At 36.2% G+C, this 13,770-nt stretch overlaps 12 pseudogenes; all 12 read right to left on the bottom strand.

The window, feature by feature from the left end:
* Nucleotides 1–529: 529 nt before the first annotated feature.
* LOC145649733 (5S ribosomal RNA) lies at nucleotides 530–648 on the bottom strand (annotated as a pseudogene).
* Nucleotides 649–1,753: 1,105 nt separating this feature from the next.
* LOC145646300 (5S ribosomal RNA) lies at nucleotides 1,754–1,872 on the bottom strand (annotated as a pseudogene).
* Nucleotides 1,873–2,756: 884 nt separating this feature from the next.
* Nucleotides 2,757–2,875, bottom strand: LOC145646299 (5S ribosomal RNA; annotated as a pseudogene).
* A 668-nt stretch (nucleotides 2,876–3,543) lies between these two features.
* LOC145649732 (5S ribosomal RNA) lies at nucleotides 3,544–3,662 on the bottom strand (annotated as a pseudogene).
* Nucleotides 3,663–4,767: 1,105 nt separating this feature from the next.
* On the bottom strand, nucleotides 4,768–4,886 carry LOC145646298 (5S ribosomal RNA; annotated as a pseudogene).
* A 1,105-nt stretch (nucleotides 4,887–5,991) lies between these two features.
* Nucleotides 5,992–6,110, bottom strand: LOC145647782 (5S ribosomal RNA; annotated as a pseudogene).
* Nucleotides 6,111–7,327: 1,217 nt separating this feature from the next.
* Nucleotides 7,328–7,446, bottom strand: LOC145648389 (5S ribosomal RNA; annotated as a pseudogene).
* A 791-nt stretch (nucleotides 7,447–8,237) lies between these two features.
* LOC145646296 (5S ribosomal RNA) lies at nucleotides 8,238–8,356 on the bottom strand (annotated as a pseudogene).
* A 1,105-nt stretch (nucleotides 8,357–9,461) lies between these two features.
* LOC145646295 (5S ribosomal RNA) lies at nucleotides 9,462–9,580 on the bottom strand (annotated as a pseudogene).
* Nucleotides 9,581–10,687: 1,107 nt separating this feature from the next.
* LOC145646294 (5S ribosomal RNA) lies at nucleotides 10,688–10,806 on the bottom strand (annotated as a pseudogene).
* Nucleotides 10,807–11,912: 1,106 nt separating this feature from the next.
* Nucleotides 11,913–12,031, bottom strand: LOC145646293 (5S ribosomal RNA; annotated as a pseudogene).
* A 1,106-nt stretch (nucleotides 12,032–13,137) lies between these two features.
* LOC145646292 (5S ribosomal RNA) lies at nucleotides 13,138–13,256 on the bottom strand (annotated as a pseudogene).
* Between the last annotated feature and the right edge of the window lie 514 nt (nucleotides 13,257–13,770).

Below are 13,770 nucleotides of genomic sequence, written 5' to 3'. Positions count from 1 at the left end.
TACGGAGCTGGTATACTGAGGCACTAATTATTCACTGCACTTCAAATTTGAACATGATAGATTGAACATAAATTAAAGGGATGCAAACAATCTTACAGCACCTGCTATTCCCTGGTACTAAAATATTTCTATTTAATCTGTACACTTCACATACAAGCTTGTCAGTTGTAGATTAAAGTAAAGTGATGCAACAAAAACTTACAGCATCTGCTATTCCCAGGTGCTAACAGATAGTTTTTTTTAATTAATCACTGCACTTCACATCCTAGCATGTCATCTTGAAAGTAAATTAAAGTGATGCAAGAGAAGCTTACAGCATCTCGTAGTCCAAGGTGCTAACAGATAGATTTTTGAGGAATCACTGCACTTCACATTCAGGCATGTGAGTTGGAGAGTAAATGAAAGTGATGCAAAAAAAACTTACAGCATCTGCTATTCCCAGGTGCTAACAGATAGTTTGAGTTAATTATTCACTGCACTTCAAATTTGAACATGATAGCTTGAACATAAATTAAAGGGATGCAATACAATCTTACAGCACCTGGTATTCCTAGGTAGGGTCCCACCTCAGTACTATTCAGGCCCAAACTTGCTTAGCTTCCAAGGTCAGATGTGATTGGGCGTTTTTAAGCTGGTGTGGCCGTAAGCCTTAAACGCTTACTCAAATTGCCTAATCATAGCAAATATGATCAAAGACCAATCTGACAATTTTTTTTATTAATCCCTGCACTTGACATTCTAGAATGTTATCTTGAATGTAATTAAATGATGCAATAAAAGCTTACAATACGGAGCTGGTATACGGAGGCACTAATTATTCACTGCACTTCAAATTTGAACATGATAGCTTGAACATAAATTAAAGGGATGCAAACAATCTTACAGCACCTGCTATTCCCTGGTACTAAAATATTTCTATTTAATCTGTACACTTCACATACAAGCTTGTCAGTTGCAGATTAAAGTAAAGTGATGCAACAAAAACTTACAGCATCTGCTATTCCCAGGTGCTAACAGATAGTTTTTTTAATTAATCACTGCATTTCACATCCTAGCATGTCATCTTGACAGTAAATTAAAGTGATGCAAGAGAAGCTTACAGCATCTCGTAGTCCAATGTGCTAACATATAGTTTTGTGATGAATCACTGCACTTCACATTCAGGCATGTGAGTTGGAGAGTAAATGAAAGTGATGCAAAAAAAACTTACAGCATCTGCTATTCCCAGGTGCTAACAGATAGTCTGAGTTAATTATTCACTGCACTTCAAATTTGAACATGATAGCTTGAACATAAATTAAAGGGATGCAATACAATCTTACAGCACCTGCTATTCCCTGGTACTAAAATATTTCTATTTAATCTGTACACTTCACATACAAGCTTGTCAGTTGCAGATTAAAGTAAAGTGATGCAACAAAAACTTACAGCATTTGCTATTCCCAGGTGCTAACAGATAGTTTTTTTAATTAATCACTGCACTTCACATCCTAGCATGTCATCTTGAAAGTAAATTAAAGTGATGCAAGAGAAGCTTACAGCATCTCGTAGTCCAAGGTGCTAACAGATAGATTTTTGAGGAATCACTGCACTTCACATTCAGGCATGTGAGTTGGAGAGTAAATGAAAGTGATGCAAAAAAAACTTACAGCATCTGCTATTCCCAGGTGCTAACAGATAGTTTTTTTTATTAATCACTGCACTTCACATTTGAGCATGTCGGCTTGAAAGTAAATTAAAGTGATGCAAGAAAAGCTTACAGCACCTGGTATTCCTAGGTAGGGTCCCACCTCAGTACTATTCAGGCCCAAACTTGCTTAGCTTCCAAGGTCAGATGAGATTGGGCGTTCTCAAGCTGGTGTGGCCGTAAGCCTTAAACACTTACTCAAATTGCCTAATCATAGCAAATATGATCAAAGACCAATCTGACAATTTTTTTTATTAATCCCTGCACTTGACATTCTAGAATGTTATCTTGAATGTAATTAAATGATGCAATAAAAGCTTACAATACGGAGCTGGTATACTGAGGCACTAATTATTCACTGCACTTCAAATTTGAACATGATAGATTGAACATAAATTAAAGGGATGCAAACAATCTTACAGCACCTGCTATTCCCTGGTACTAAAATATTTCTATTTAATCTGTACACTTCACATACAAGCTTGTCAGTTGCAGATTAAAGTAAAGTGATGCAACAAAAACTTACAGCATCTGCTATTCCCAGGTGCTAACAGATAGTTTTTTTAATTAATCACTGCATTTCACATCCTAGCATGTCATCTTGACAGTAAATTAAAGTGATGCAAGAGAAGCTTACAGCATCTCGTAGTCCAATGTGCTAACATATAGTTTTTTGATGAATCACTGCACTTCACATTCAGGCATGTGAGTTGGAGAGTAAATGAAAGTGATGCAAAAAAAACTTACAGCATCTGCTATTCCCAGGTGCTAACAGATAGTTTGAGTTAATTATTCACTGCACTTCAAATTTGAACATGATAGCTTGAACATAAATTAAAGGGATGCAATACAATCTTACAGCACCTGCTATTCCCTGGTACTAAAATATTTCTATTTAATCTGTACACTTCACATACAAGCTTGTCAGTTGCAGATTAAAGTAAAGTGATGCAACAAAAACTTACAGCATTTGCTATTCCCAGGTGCTAACAGATAGTTTTTTTTATTAATCACTGCACTTCACATTTGAGCATGTCAGCTTGAAAGTAAATTAAAGTGATGCAAGAAAAGCTTACAGCACCTGGTATTCCTAGGTAGGGTCCCACCTCAGTACTATTCAGGCCCAAACTTGCTTAGCTTCCAAGGTCAGATGAGATTGGGCGTTCTCAAGCTGGTGTGGCCGTAAGCCTTAAACACTTACTCAAATTGCCTAATCATAGCAAATATGATCAAAGACCAATCTGACAATTTTTTTTATTAATCCCTGCACTTGACATTCTAGAATGTTATCTTGAATGTAATTAAATGATCCAATAAAAGCTTACAATACGGAGCTGGTATACTGAGGCACTAATTATTCACTGCACTTCAAATTTGAACATGATAGATTGAACATAAATTAAAGGGATGCAAACAATCTTACAGCACCTGCTATTCCCTGGTACTAAAATATTTCTATTTAATCTGTACACTTCACATACAAGCTTGTCAGTTGTAGATTAAAGTAAAGTGATGCAACAAAAACTTACAGCATCTGCTATTCCCAGGTGCTAACAGATAGTTTTTTTTAATTAATCACTGCACTTCACATCCTAGCATGTCATCTTGAAAGTAAATTAAAGTGATGCAAGAGAAGCTTACAGCATCTCGTAGTCCAAGGTGCTAACAGATAGATTTTTGAGGAATCACTGCACTTCACATTCAGGCATGTGAGTTGGAGAGTAAATGAAAGTGATGCAAAAAAAACTTACAGCATCTGCTATTCCCAGGTGCTAACAGATAGTTTGAGTTAATTATTCACTGCACTTCAAATTTGAACATGATAGCTTGAACATAAATTAAAGGGATGCAATACAATCTTACAGCACCTGGTATTCCTAGGTAGGGTCCCACCTCAGTACTATTCAGGCCCAAACTTGCTTAGCTTCCAAGGTCAGATGTGATTGGGCGTTTTTAAGCTGGTGTGGCCGTAAGCCTTAAACGCTTACTCAAATTGCCTAATCATAGCAAATATGATCAAAGACCAATCTGACAATTTTTTTTATTAATCCCTGCACTTGACATTCTAGAATGTTATCTTGAATGTAATTAAATGATGCAATAAAAGCTTACAATACGGAGCTGGTATACGGAGGCACTAATTATTCACTGCACTTCAAATTTGAACATGATAGCTTGAACATAAATTAAAGGGATGCAAACAATCTTACAGCACCTGCTATTCCCTGGTACTAAAATATTTCTATTTAATCTGTACACTTCACATACAAGCTTGTCAGTTGCAGATTAAAGTAAAGTGATGCAACAAAAACTTACAGCATCTGCTATTCCCAGGTGCTAACAGATAGTTTTTTTAATTAATCACTGCATTTCACATCCTAGCATGTCATCTTGACAGTAAATTAAAGTGATGCAAGAGAAGCTTACAGCATCTCGTAGTCCAATGTGCTAACATATAGTTTTGTGATGAATCACTGCACTTCACATTCAGGCATGTGAGTTGGAGAGTAAATGAAAGTGATGCAAAAAAAACTTACAGCATCTGCTATTCCCAGGTGCTAACAGATAGTCTGAGTTAATTATTCACTGCACTTCAAATTTGAACATGATAGCTTGAACATAAATTAAAGGGATGCAATACAATCTTACAGCACCTGCTATTCCCTGGTACTAAAATATTTCTATTTAATCTGTACACTTCACATACAAGCTTGTCAGTTGCAGATTAAAGTAAAGTGATGCAACAAAAACTTACAGCATTTGCTATTCCCAGGTGCTAACAGATAGTTTTTTTAATTAATCACTGCACTTCACATCCTAGCATGTCATCTTGAAAGTAAATTAAAGTGATGCAAGAGAAGCTTACAGCTTCTCGTAGTCCAAGGTGCTAACAGATAGATTTTTGAGGAATCACTGCACTTCACATTCAGGCATGTGAGTTGGAGAGTAAATGAAAGTGATGCAAAAAAAACTTACAGCATCTGCTATTCCCAGGTGCTAACAGATAGTTTTTTTTATTAATCACTGCACTTCACATTTGAGCATGTCAGCTTGAAAGTAAATTAAAGTGATGCAAGAAAAGCTTACAGCACCTGGTATTCCTAGGTAGGGTCCCACCTCAGTACTATTCAGGCCCAAACTTGCTTAGCTTCCAAGGTCAGATGAGATTGGGCGTTCTCAAGCTGGTGTGGCCGTAAGCCTTAAACACTTACTCAAATTGCCTAATCATAGCAAATATGATCAAAGACCAATCTGACAATTTTTTTTATTAATCCCTGCACTTGACATTCTAGAATGTTATCTTGAATGTAATTAAATGATGCAATAAAAGCTTACAATACGGAGCTGGTATACTGAGGCACTAATTATTCACTGCACTTCAAATTTGAACATGATAGATTGAACATAAATTAAAGGGATGCAAACAATCTTACAGCACCTGCTATTCCCTGGTACTAAAATATTTCTATTTAATCTGTACACTTCACATACAAGCTTGTCAGTTGCAGATTAAAGTAAAGTGATGCAACAAAAACTTACAGCATCTGCTATTCCCAGGTGCTAACAGATAGTTTTTTTAATTAATCACTGCATTTCACATCCTAGCATGTCATCTTGACAGTAAATTAAAGTGATGCAAGAGAAGCTTACAGCATCTCGTAGTCCAATGTGCTAACATATAGTTTTTTGATGAATCACTGCACTTCACATTCAGGCATGTGAGTTGGAGAGTAAATGAAAGTGATGCAAAAAAAACTTACAGCATCTGCTATTCCCAGGTGCTAACAGATAGTTTGAGTTAATTATTCACTGCACTTCAAATTTGAACATGATAGCTTGAACATAAATTAAAGGGATGCAATACAATCTTACAGCACCTGCTATTCCCTGGTACTAAAATATTTCTATTTAATCTGTACACTTCACATACAAGCTTGTCAGTTGCAGATTAAAGTAAAGTGATGCAACAAAAACTTACAGCATTTGCTATTCCCAGGTGCTAACAGATAGTTTTTTTAATTAATCACTGCACTTCACATCCTAGCATGTCATCTTGAAAGTAAATTAAAGTGATGCAAGAGAAGCTTACAGCATCTCGTAGTCCAAGGTGCTAACAGATAGATTTTTGAGGAATCACTGCACTTCACATTCAGGCATGTGAGTTGGAGAGTAAATGAAAGTGATGCAAAAAAAACTTACAGCATCTGCTATTCCCAGGTGCTAACAGATAGTTTTTTTTATTAATCACTGCACTTCACATTTGAGCATGTCAGCTTGAAAGTAAATTAAAGTGATGCAAGAAAAGCTTACAGCACCTGGTATTCCTAGGTAGGGTCCCACCTCAGTACTATTCAGGCCCAAACTTGCTTAGCTTCCAAGGTCAGATGCGATTGGGCGTTCTCAAGCTGGTGTGGCCGTAAGCCTTAAACACTTACTCAAATTGCCTAATCATAGCAAATATGATCAAAGACCAATCTGACAATTTTTTTTTTTAATCCCTGCAATTGACATTCTAGAATGTTATCTTGAATGTAATTAAATGATGCAATAAAAGCTTACAATACGGAGCTGGTATACGGAGGCACTAATTATTCACTGCACTTCAAATTTGAACATGATAGCTTGAACATAAATTAAAGGGATGCAAACAATCTTACAGCACCTGCTATTCCCTGGTACTAAAATATTTCTATTTAATCTGTACACTTCACATACAAGCTTGTCAGTTGCAGATTAAAGTAAAGTGATGCAACAAAAACTTACAGCATCTGCTATTCCCAGGTGCTAACAGATAGTTTTTTTAATTAATCACTGCATTTCACATCCTAGCATGTCATCTTGACAGTAAATTAAAGTGATGCAAGAGAAGCTTACAGCATCTCGTAGTCCAATGTGCTAACATATAGTTTTTTGATGAATCACTGCACTTCACATTCAGGCATGTGAGTTGGAGAGTAAATGAAAGTGATGCAAAAAAAACTTACAGCATCTGCTATTCCCAGGTGCTAACAGATAGTTTGAGTTAATTATTCATTGCACTTCAAATTTGAACATGATAGCTTGAACATAAATTAAAGGGATGCAATACAATCTTACAGCACCTGCTATTCCCTGGTACTAAAATATTTCTATTTAATCTGTACACTTCACATACAAGCTTGTCAGTTGCAGATTAAAGTAAAGTGATGCAACAAAAACTTACAGCATCTGCTATTCCCAGGTGCTAACAGATAGTTTTTTTAATTAATCACTGCATTTCACATCCTAGCATGTCATCTTGACTGTAAATTAAAGTGATGCAAGAGAAGCTTACAGCATCTCGTAGTCCAATGTGCTAACATATAGTTTTTTGATGAATCACTGCACTTCACATTCAGGCATGTGAGTTGGAGAGTAAATGAAAGTGATGCAAAAAAAACTTACAGCATCTGCTATTCCCAGGTGCTAACAGATAGTTTGAGTTAATTATTCACTGCACTTCAAATTTGAACATGATAGCTTGAACATAAATTAAAGGGATGCAATACAATCTTACAGCACCTGCTTTTCCCAGGTGCTAACAGATAGTTTTTTTTATTAATCACTGCACTTCACATTTGAGCATGTCAGCTTGAAAGTAAATTAAAGTGATGCAAGAAAAGCTTACAGCACCTGGTATTCCTAGGTAGGGTCCCACCTCAGTACTATCCAGGCCCAAACTTGCTTAGCTTCCAAGGTCAGATGAGATTGGGCATTCTCAAACTGGTGTGGCCGTAAGCCTTAAACACTTACTCAAATTGCCTAATCATAGCAAATATGATCAAAGACCAATCTGACAATTTTTTTTATTAATCCCTGCAATTGACATTCTAGAATGTTATCTTGAATGTAAATTAAATGATGCAATAAAAGCTTACAACATCTGGTATACGGAGGAAGTAACAGACAGTTTTTTGATGAATCACTGCACTTCACATTCAGGCACGTGAGTTGGAGAGTAAATGAAAGTGATGCAAAAAAAAATTACAGCATCTGCTATTCCCAGGTGCTAACAGATAGTTTGAGTTAATTATTCACTGCACTTCAAATTTGAACATGATAGCTTGAACATAAATTAAAGGGATGCAATACAATCTTACAGCACCTGCTATTCCCTGGTACTAAAATATTTCTATTTAATCTGTACACTTCACATACAAGCTTGTCAGTTGCAGATTAAAGTAAAGTGATGCAACAAAAACTTACAGCATTTGCTATTCCCAGGTGCTAACAGATAGTTTTTTTAATTAATCACTGCAATTCACATCCTAGCATGTCATCTTGAAAGTAAATTAAAGTGATGCAAGAGAAGCTTACAGCATCTCGTAGTCCAAGGTGCTAACAGATAGATTTTTGAGGAATCACTGCACTTCACATTCAGGCATTTGAGTTGGAGAGTAAATGAAAGTGATGCAAAAAAAACTTACAGCATCTGCTATTCCCAGGTGCTAACAGATAGTTTTTTTTATTAATCACTGCACTTCACATTTGAGCATGTCAGCTTGAAAGTAAATTAAAGTGATGCAAGAAAAGCTTACAGCACCTGGTATTCCTAGGTAGGGTCCCACCTCAGTACTATTCAGGCCCAAACTTGCTTAGCTTCCAAGGTCAGATGAGATTGGGCGTTCTCAAGCTGGTGTGGCCGTAAGCCTTAAACGCTTACTCAAATTGCCTAATCATAGCAAATATGATCAAAGCCCAATCTGACAATTTTTTTTATTAATCCCTGCACTTGACATTCTAGAATGTTATCTTGAATGTAATTAAATGATGCAATAAAAGCTTACAATACGGAGCTGGTATACGGAGGCACTAATTATTCACTGCACTTCAAATTTGAACATGATAGCTTGAACATAAATTAAAGGGATGCAAACAATCTTACAGCACCTGCTATTCCCTGGTACTAAAATATTTCTATTTAATCTGTACACTTCACATACAAGCTTGTCAGTTGCAGATTAAAGTAAAGTGATGCAACAAAAACTTACAGCATCTGCTATTCCCAGGTGCTAACAGATAGTTTTTTTAATTAATCACTGCATTTCACATCCTAGCATGTCATCTTGACAGTAAATTAAAGTGATGCAAGAGAAGCTTACAGCATCTCGTAGTCCAATGTGCTAACATATAGTTTTTTGATGAATCACTGCACTTCACATTCAGGCATGTGAGTTGGAGAGTAAATGAAAGTGATGCAAAAAAAACTTACAGCATCTGCTATTCCCAGGTGCTAACAGATAGTTTGAGTTAATTATTCACTGCACTTCAAATTTGAACATGATAGCTTGAACATAAATTAAAGGGATGCAATACAATCTTACAGCACCTGCTATTCCCTGGTACTAAAATATTTCTATTTAATCTGTACACTTCACATACAAGCTTGTCAGTTGGAGATTAAAGTAAAGTGATGCAACAAAAACTTACAGCATCTGCTATTCCCAGGTGCTAACAGATAGTTTTTTTAATTAATCACTGCAATTCACATCCTAGCATGTCATCTTGAAAGTAAATTAAAGTGATGCAAGAGAAGCTTACAGCATCTCGTAGTCCAAGGTGCTAACAGATAGATTTTTGAGGAATCACTGCACTTCACATTCAGGCATTTGAGTTGGAGAGTAAATGAAAGTGATGCAAAAAAAACTTACAGCATCTGCTATTCCCAGGTGCTAACAGATAGTTTTTTTTATTAATCACTGCACTTCACATTTGAGCATGTCAGCTTGAAAGTAAATTAAAGTGATGCAAGAAAAGCTTACAGCACCTGGTATTCCTAGGTAGGGTCCCACCTCAGTACTATTCAGGCCCAAACTTGCTTAGCTTCCAAGGTCAGATGAGATTGGGCGTTCTCAAGCTGGTGTGGCCGTAAGCCTTAAACACTTACTCAAATTGCCTAATCATAGCAAATATGATCAAAGACCAATCTGACAATTTTTTTTATTAATCCCTGCACTTGACATTCTAGAATGTTATCTTGAATATAATTAAATGATGCAATAAAAGCTTACAATACGGAGCTGGTATACTGAGGCACTAATTATTCACTGCACTTCAAATTTGAACATGATAGATTGAACATAAATTAAAGGGATGCAAACAATCTTACAGCACCTGCTATTCCCTGGTACTAAAATATTTCTATTTAATCTGTACACTTCACATACAAGCTTGTCAGTTGCAGATTAAAGTAAAGTGATGCAACAAAAACTTACAGCATCTGCTATTCCCAGGTGCTAACAGATAGTTTTTTTTAATTAATCACTGCATTTCACATCCTAGCATGTCATCTTGACAGTAAATTAAAGTGATGCAAGAGAAGCTTACAGCATCTCGTAGTCCAATGTGCTAACATATAGTTTTTTGATGAATCACTGCACTTCACATTCAGGCATGTGAGTTGGAGAGTAAATGAAAGTGATGCAAAAAAAACTTACAGCATCTGCTATTCCCAGGTGCTAACAGATAGTTTGAGTTAATTATTCACTGCACTTCAAATTTGAACATGATAGCTTGAACATAAATTAAAGGGATGCAATACAATCTTACAGCACCTGCTATTCCCTGGTACTAAAATATTTCTATTTAATCTGTACACTTCACATACAAGCTTGTCAGTTGCAGATTAAAGTAAAGTGATGCAACAAAAACTTACAGCATCTGCTATTCCCAGGTGCTAACAGATAGTTTTTTTTAATTAATCACTGCATTTCACATCCTAGCATGTCATCTTGACAGTAAATTAAAGTGATAAAAGAGAAGCTTACAGCATCTCGTAGTCCAATGTGCTAACATATAGTTTTTTGATGAATCACTGCACTTCACATTCAGGCATGTGAGTTGGAGAGTAAATGAAAGTGATGCAAAAAAAACTTACAGCATCTGCTATTCCCAGGTGCTAACAGATAGTTTTTTTTATTAATCACTGCACTTCACATTTGAGCATGTCAGCTTGAAAGTAAATTAAAGTGATGCAAGAAAAGCTTACAGCACCTGGTATTCCTAGGTAGGGTCCCACCTCAGTACTATTCAGGCCCAAACTTGCTTAGCTTCCAAGGTCAGATGAGATTGGGCGTTCTCAAGCTGGTGTGGCCGTAAGCCTTAAACACTTACTCAAATTGCCTAATCATAGCAAATATGATCAAAGCCCAATCTGACAATTTTTTTTATTAATCCCTGCACTTGACATTCTAGAATGTTATCTTGAATGTAATTAAATGATGCAATAAAAGCTTACAATACGGAGCTGGTATACGGAGGCACTAATTATTCACTGCACTTCAAATTTGAACATGATAGCTTGAACATAAATTAAAGGGATGCAAACAATCTTACAGCACCTGCTATTCCCTGGTACTAAAATATTTCTATTTAATCTGTACACTTCACATACAAGCTTGTCAGTTGCAGATTAAAGTAAAGTGATGCAACAAAAACTTACAGCATCTGCTATTCCCAGGTGCTAACAGATAGTTTTTTTAATTAATCACTGCATTTCACATCCTAGCATGTCATCTTGACAGTAAATTAAAGTGATGCAAGAGAAGCTTACAGCATCTCGTAGTCCAATGTGCTAACATATAGTTTTTTGATGAATCACTGCACTTCACATTCAGGCATGTGAGTTGGAGAGTAAATGAAAGTGATGCAAAAAAAACTTACAGCATCTGCTATTCCCAGGTGCTAACAGATAGTTTGAGTTAATTATTCACTGCACTTCAAATTTGAACATGATAGCTTGAACATAAATTAAAGGGATGCAATACAATCTTACAGCACCTGCTATTCCCTGGTACTAAAATATTTCTATTTAATCTGTACACTTCACATACAAGCTTGTCAGTTGCAGATTAAAGTAAAGTGATGCAACAAAAACTTACAGCATCTGCTATTCCCAGGTGCTAACAGATAGTTTTTTTTAATTAATCACTGCATTTCACATCCTAGCATGTCATCTTGACAGTAAATTAAAGTGATGCAAGAGAAGCTTACAGCATCTCGTAGTCCAATGTGCTAACATATAGTTTTTTGATGAATCACTGCACTTCACATTCAGGCATGTGAGTTGGAGAGTAAATGAAAGTGATGCAAAAAAAACTTACAGCATCTGCTATTCCCAGGTGCTAACAGATAGTTTTTTTTATTAATCACTGCACTTCACATTTGAGCATGTCAGCTTGAAAGTAAATTAAAGTGATGCAAGAAAAGCTTACAGCACCTGGTATTCCTAGGTAGGGTCCCACCTCAGTACTATTCAGGCCCAAACTTGCTTAGCTTCCAAGGTCAGATGAGATTGGGCGTTCTCAAGCTGGTGTGGCCGTAAGCCTTAAACACTTACTCAAATTGCCTAATCATAGCAAATATGATCAAAGCCCAATCTGACAATTTTTTTTATTAATCCCTGCACTTGACATTCTAGAATGTTATCTTGAATGTAATTAAATGATGCAATAAAAGCTTACAATACGGAGCTGGTATACGGAGGCACTAATTATTCACTGCACTTCAAATTTGAACATGATAGCTTGAACATAAATTAAAGGGATGCAAACAATCTTACAGCACCTGCTATTCCCTGGTACTAAAATATTTCTATTTAATCTGTACACTTCACATACAAGCTTGTCAGTTGCAGATTAAAGTAAAGTGATGCAACAAAAACTTACAGCATCTGCTATTCCCAGGTGCTAACAGATAGTTTTTTTAATTAATCACTGCATTTCACATCCTAGCATGTCATCTTGACAGTAAATTAAAGTGATGCAAGAGAAGCTTACAGCATCTCGTAGTCCAATGTGCTAACATATAGTTTTTTGATGAATCACTGCACTTCACATTCAGGCATGTGAGTTGGAGAGTAAATGAAAGTGATGCAAAAAAAACTTACAGCATCTGCTATTCCCAGGTGCTAACAGATAGTTTGAGTTAATTATTCACTGCACTTCAAATTTGAACATGATAGCTTGAACATAAATTAAAGGGATGCAATACAATCTTACAGCACCTGCTATTCCCTGGTACTAAAATATTTCTATTTAATCTGTACACTTCACATACAAGCTTGTCAGTTGCAGATTAAAGTAAAGTGATGCAACAAAAACTTACAGCATCTGCTATTCCCAGGTGCTAACAGATAGTTTTTTTTAATTAATCACTGCATTTCACATCCTAGCATGTCATCTTGACAGTAAATTAAAGTGATGCAAGAGAAGCTTACAGCATCTCGTAGTCCAATGTGCTAACATATAGTTTTTTGATGAATCACTGCACTTCACATTCAGGCATGTGAGTTGGAGAGTAAATGAAAGTGATGCAAAAAAAACTTACAGCATCTGCTATTCCCAGGTGCTAACAGATAGTTTTTTTTATTAATCACTGCACTTCACATTTGAGCATGTCAGCTTGAAAGTAAATTAAAGTGATGCAAGAAAAGCTTACAGCACCTGGTATTCCTAGGTAGGGTCCCACCTCAGTACTATTCAGGCCCAAACTTGCTTAGCTTCCAAGGTCAGATGAGATTGGGCGTTCTCAAGCTGGTGTGGCCGTAAGCCTTAAACACTTACTCAAATTGCCTAATCATAGCAAATATGATCAAAGCCCAATCTGACAATTTTTTTTATTAATCCCTGCACTTGACATTCTAGAATGTTATCTTGAATGTAATTAAATGATGCAATAAAAGCTTACAATACGGAGCTGGTATACGGAGGCACTAATTATTCACTGCACTTCAAATTTGAACATGATAGCTTGAACATAAATTAAAGGGATGCAAACAATCTTACAGCACCTGCTATTCCCTGGTACTAAAATATTTCTATTTAATCTGTACACTTCACATACAAGCTTGTCAGTTGCAGATTAAAGTAAAGTGATGCAACAAAAACTTACAGCATCTGCTATTCCCAGGTGCTAACAGATAGTTTTTTTAATTAATCACTGCATTTCACATCCTAGCATGTCATCTTGACAGTAAATTAAAGTGATGCAAGAGAAGCTTACAGCATCTCGTAGTCCAATGTGCTAACATATAGTTTTTTGATGAATCACTGCACTTCACATTC

The sequence above is a fragment of the Electrophorus electricus genome, chromosome 13 (assembly GCF_041902795.1).
Source record: "Electrophorus electricus isolate QZ-2024a chromosome 13, ASM4190279v1, whole genome shotgun sequence".
NCBI lineage: Eukaryota > Metazoa > Chordata > Actinopteri > Gymnotiformes > Gymnotidae > Electrophorus > Electrophorus electricus.
This window is presented reverse-complemented; position numbering and strand designations above follow the sequence as displayed.